Source organism: Myotis davidii, unplaced genomic scaffold (assembly GCF_000327345.1).
Source record: "Myotis davidii unplaced genomic scaffold, ASM32734v1 scaffold309, whole genome shotgun sequence".
NCBI classification, from domain to species: domain Eukaryota; kingdom Metazoa; phylum Chordata; class Mammalia; order Chiroptera; family Vespertilionidae; genus Myotis; species Myotis davidii.
The window spans coordinates 8,179,550-8,184,902 of NW_006383013.1; the positions used below are offsets into that span (position 1 = coordinate 8,179,550).

General features: G+C 34.1%; 1 long non-coding RNA gene across 8 annotated transcripts in view; it reads right to left on the reverse strand.

Annotated features, from left to right (window-relative positions):
* LOC107181659 overlaps positions 1 to 5,353 on the reverse strand; it is a 73,588-nt gene that overhangs the window by 61,108 nt on the left and 7,127 nt on the right. For all 8 annotated transcript variants that reach the window (XR_001512346.1, XR_001512348.1, XR_001512349.1 and 5 more), the window contains exon 2: positions 748 to 935. This is a non-coding gene — a long non-coding RNA (uncharacterized LOC107181659). The remainder of the gene's footprint in view (positions 1 to 747; positions 936 to 5,353) is intronic.

Below are 5,353 nucleotides of genomic sequence, written 5' to 3' on the forward strand. Positions count from 1 at the left end.
TTCTGTCCAGTAGAAAAATAACTACAAAGGTGACATTTTATTGCCTTGCTGGACAACCAGTAACCAGTATTGCCTCTCATTCAACAATTTTATTTTAGGGTTAATTTGTGACCTGCCTGCAATTGTTTAGATCATCAAATGCTCTTTGAATTAGCATTATCATTTTATTTCTACACTCATTAATTAATGAATTTAATAATATATTTCATATATGTTGTTTATTTTTATGAAAGACATCACTGGTTAACGTTTTGAAAATCATGCTTTAACACAGCTGTGGGCCCAGTGTTGAACTAGGTACAGGTTTTCAGTTTCTTTGTACTTTTGCCCAGGGTTAGAGATAACAATAGAAAATGTCCTATATCCCAAGGCAGAAAAATCTTTTGCTCAGAGAGGGTAGAGATTGTAAAGCTTGAGTAGCATTCTTAGAAACTATTTGTAAGGCTGCTGAAATTGCAGAAGGATCATTGGAATATGCCCTAATAAACTATGGAATAAGAAATTGACAAAATATTTATATGTGCACCAAAGAATCTAATTTAGTTATGATCAGAGAATGACAAGTCATTTTTACCCAAAGGAATTTCATATGCCGTTTAGAATAAAAAGAAAAATGCATAAGCTCTTAATGGTCTTCTTTTAAATTTATTTTTCCTAAAAAATAATAAAATAAAATAAAAAAATAAACACCTCAAAAGAGGTGAGAAGACCTCCTGAGATGGAACACACATTCTTACTTGCTTTTACCTGCAGTTCTTGATAATGACAGTCTTAGTTCCACACATTGAAAGACTGTCTTTTCTTAGTCATGATGCTTTGGTAGGATGGGACTGAGAGAAACTTATGGTAGCATATCTATTGATTTTGCCAAAGATTGAGTAGAAGAGCAACTGTACCATTCATTTTGATTTTGGTAGTTTCCCCAATTTCAGATTCTGGTTAACATTAAAAGGTGAAATGAAATGATTATAATCATACAGAAAGAATCAGTTCCAACCTTCCCTGGTAAGTTATTCCTCTTTGTAATAGATTGGATTCATCCATTGTAAATGGTCCTATAACCTGAAGCTATCCGAGCATCTGGAGAGAAAAGTCTTGACGGTAGGAGCACATCCTGCTTCCAATAGGGAACAGTAAGTACAGTTATCTGAACAAGAATTCTTTGCTTCAAGACAGGAAATTACTCTCTGGCACTCAGTAAAATAAATGTAACATTCTGTAAGCTAGTATCGCTCTATGTGAAAAGTATAGACTATATTCATATTAGAATATAATCTAGTTTTAGCGTTTCTTTGGTACGCAGTAAAATAAATGTAACATTCTATAAGCCAATATCACTTTATGTGAGGAATTATAGATTATATTCATAATAGAAGCATAACCATTAAGGGCTTCAGCATTTCCACAGGCGTTCTCTTTTAATGTTATTTAGAAAACTAACAAAGAAGTGGTAACTAATTAAATGTGCTCCATTGCTTCTGTCCTAGGTTCTCTGTCTAGTCTCTGTGTTATTTTATTAAAAATGTCTACACGCAGATTAATATCAAGTCATTTTTGTGACTTTTGAAGGGATAAAATTATCTTGCAATAACACATTTGCATTGATAAAGCACACGACTTTATTTTCTTTTTTTTTTAATATATTTTATTATCCTTTACAGAGAGGAAGGGAGAGAGATAGAGAGTTAGAAACATCGATGAGAGAAAAACATCGATCAGCTGCCTCCTGCACATCCCCCACTGGGGATGTGCCCGCAACCCAGGTACATGCCCTTGACCGGAATCGAACCCGGGACCCCTCAGTCCGCAGGCCGACGCTCCATCCACTGAGCCAAACTGGTTTCGGCAACTTTATTTTCTTTATAATATATAAAGCAAATTTAAATTACTTCTCACAATGGACATTTATTTCAATCTTTAGAAAAGAAGACGTTTATAATTTAAGCATATTTTATAAACCAGACCTCTTCAGTATTTAGACAGAAACTATTATCTGTGATGGATCTTGTTATTTTATCTCCTATAACTAAATGTATGATTTAAAGTCACATACAAAGTTTATTGAGAATTATCTTCATTTGTTAAAACTATTTTTTTAAAGTTAACCACTTTTCTGATGTGATTAGCTGTTAAACTCCCTGAAGACAAATGACTAACCCAGTTGATTTCTCAATGTCCCTTTCAGAGTTGGGTATATCATCCTTTAAGTCAGCCTTTACAATTTAGAACAGTTGCTCACCTTTATCTATATTAGGTTAAAATTTAGTTGGGGAGCATAAAGAAGCCTCAATGTCCTTCAATTAAGTTCTCCAACAACATACCTCAACTCTCTGCCATCAGATTCAAACTTGACTCCGCTCTCCTCTCTCATCTCAATTTAAATATCTATTATTTCCAAATGCAATTATATAACTAGTTCTCTTAAATTACCTCTGTCATAAAAAGATAATCAATCACATCTGTGAAATTATATTCATGGAATATAAAATCCTTTGAGAACTCCATTGATTAGAAAATTTTGTCAAAACCCTTTTATTTAGTCTCTATTTTAGATCTAGGTTAAATATTATAATGATTTGTATCAAAAGCTATAATTTAATTTGGAAGGAAAGGTTTCAAAGAATCATTTCACTGATAAAGAACTTAAAAAACCAATTACTTTTTTTGTGATTTCAGAAGAAAAAAATAGTTATGATAATTATTTAGCAATTATAGGTCTGCTGAGACCAAAAGAACAAACACAGTAGAAAAGTGATTTGATAGAACAGTAGATAATAACAACTCAACATTCATGGCCCCATTCAACCAAAGAATTAAGTGCATACAATATGTCAGACATTATTCAGTTATAAATTCATTATGTAAATATGTACTGAGTGAGGGCAGTGCAGTAGACAGTGCTTGCTTCTGGGAAAACAGAGAGTTACAAAGCTGACAGGCTAGCAAAAAGCACAGTTACCCAACTAACTCTAGTAAAATGCAAAGGCTATTACGATAAAGATGTCATGAGAGCATGTGTCTCTAATGGAGGCTTTTAACACAGTGATAAGGTCAGAAAAGGCCTCTATAGTGAGAAGACTTTCACTCTTGAAGTTGAAGAACATGTAGGATGAATCCAGGGAAAGTGAAGAGGAACATGAATTCCACAGATAGGAAATAGTAAATGGTATTGTGCAGAAAATGAGAGCTTTTTTTTTTCTCTTCACAGATACAGTGAATGTTCAGAATAAACTAATAAGAGGCATCTAGAGAGATATTCAAGACCAGATGTTAACAAATTTTGAAGGTCATATTTATGAATTGGCACATTAAGTTCCTAGAGCAAATTAAGCCTGAAACATCGCTAGAAGCAAAACTAATAAAAGTAAAGTTGTCCTACTTCAAGCATATCATGAAAAGGCAGTGTTTTTGGGGTGGGGGGAGTGGGAGAGAAATGCCGAAACAAAACTAACATGCATCAGGAAAAAAGGAATATTGGGCACGAGGTGGATTAATTCTATAAAAGAAGCCATAGACATGAATCTACAGGAAGTGAGCAGGACTCTTGAGGACAGGACATTGTGGACATCACTCATCATAAAATTTCCTGGAGCCAGAACCAACTCAAGGGCATGTAGCATACATTATTTTATATCATGGTAGGGTGCTAACCAATTCATGTCAGAAAAGACTCTCTTCAAATAGTGCAGAATGAATTTAATAGGAACTAGAATAAAGGTAAGAAGGCAAATTAGAAGGTTATTGCAATAGTACATGAGAGTGAAAGCAATGTGGATGGAGTAGGAGGGGGAGATTGTAGTGTAGTTTAATGCAGAAATGACAGGTTTGATTATTCACTGAATGTGGAAGATAAAGTAGATGAAGGAGTTGAGGATTGTACTCGAATTTCTGAATTTGATAACTGAGAGGATGGTTGTATTATTTATTGAAAATGGAAGCAGGTTCAATAGGATTAATGGAAAGTAAGCTTAGTATTATGTATAGGCATTGAGTTTAAGATATGTATTTGATATCCATTTGAAATAAGCATGGAAAAAAATAATGTATTGCTGTGCATTTTAAAGAAAATGATTCTGGAGACAGCAATATATAATATTGGCATTTAAAACTATGGAAGTGAATTAAATTGGCCAGATGGAGTATAGGAAGAAAGGAGGATTTAGGACAGATGCTTGTGAAATGTTATAATTTAATTATGAGTAAGAGAGAAGGAAATGAAATAAAGTGAGAAAGAGAACATAAGTAGTGTGGATGCAAGAAAGTCAAAGAGTTTCAAGGGAGGTTTTCAAAAGTGTCAAATGTACTCACAGAAATAGAATGTAAGGATGAGAACTGTGCATGATGATGGTCAATAGTGCTGAGTGGAGTTTAGTGAATAGATAATGAAAATTGTGAAATTAGTAATAAATAAGAACTGAGAAAGCAAACACAATAAATATAAAATATATACCTTATAATAATTAGGCTATTTTAAAAACTGGGGAATGGCACTATGATGTTTAGAAGCAAAACACAACATCAAAGCAGGATTATGTGTGTGTGTGTGTATGTATATATGAACTTATTTATTTTTATTGAAAATGACAAAAAAGGTTCTGCATAACTACAGCATTATAGAATAAGCTAAAAAGTATTGAACACACAAATCAGCTGGGATAATTGATATTAGAACATGTCTGGTAAGAAAATGGAAAGCAATGTAATACAGATAGGAGATACTAAGAATTAACAATATCCTAAACATGGTGTGGGTAAGCATTAAAGAGATTCCAGCAGGATAAAGAAATAAATATATAAGTGTTTTAAGTATACCATTCTGGCCTCTCTACGAATATGGACCACAGAGGGACCAGCCTTGAAGCACAGAAGCAAGGTATTAGTAATGCAAAAGTTCAACCAAAAATGATCAGACATAAACAGAACAGATCAAAATATAAGCAGGGATAAGGAAAATAATACAGAAGTTGTTGAGGAAGTTAGAGGAATATAAGGGACTTTGTTTCTGACTAGAAATGATGAGAGATGTGGTGATCGAGGTAAATAAATGGAATGTTTTGAAAATTTCCAGTTTCTATTATTAGAAGACTAGTAGCCCGGTGCACGAAATTCTTGCACTGGGGTGGGGGTGGGGGGGCCCTCAGTCTGGCCTTCACCCTCTCCAATCTGAGACCCCTCAGGGAATGTCCAACTACCTGTTTGTGCCCACACTTTTAACAGATAACAGCTCCATTGTTGTTTCTTTCTTATGCTTAAAACCATTGGAATTAGTAGCTATTCAAAGTGTGTATACATTTTGGGGGGACACCCAGTATATCTCTAGTCAGTGGTGAAAGAAAGCAAAAGCAGAGCTGGC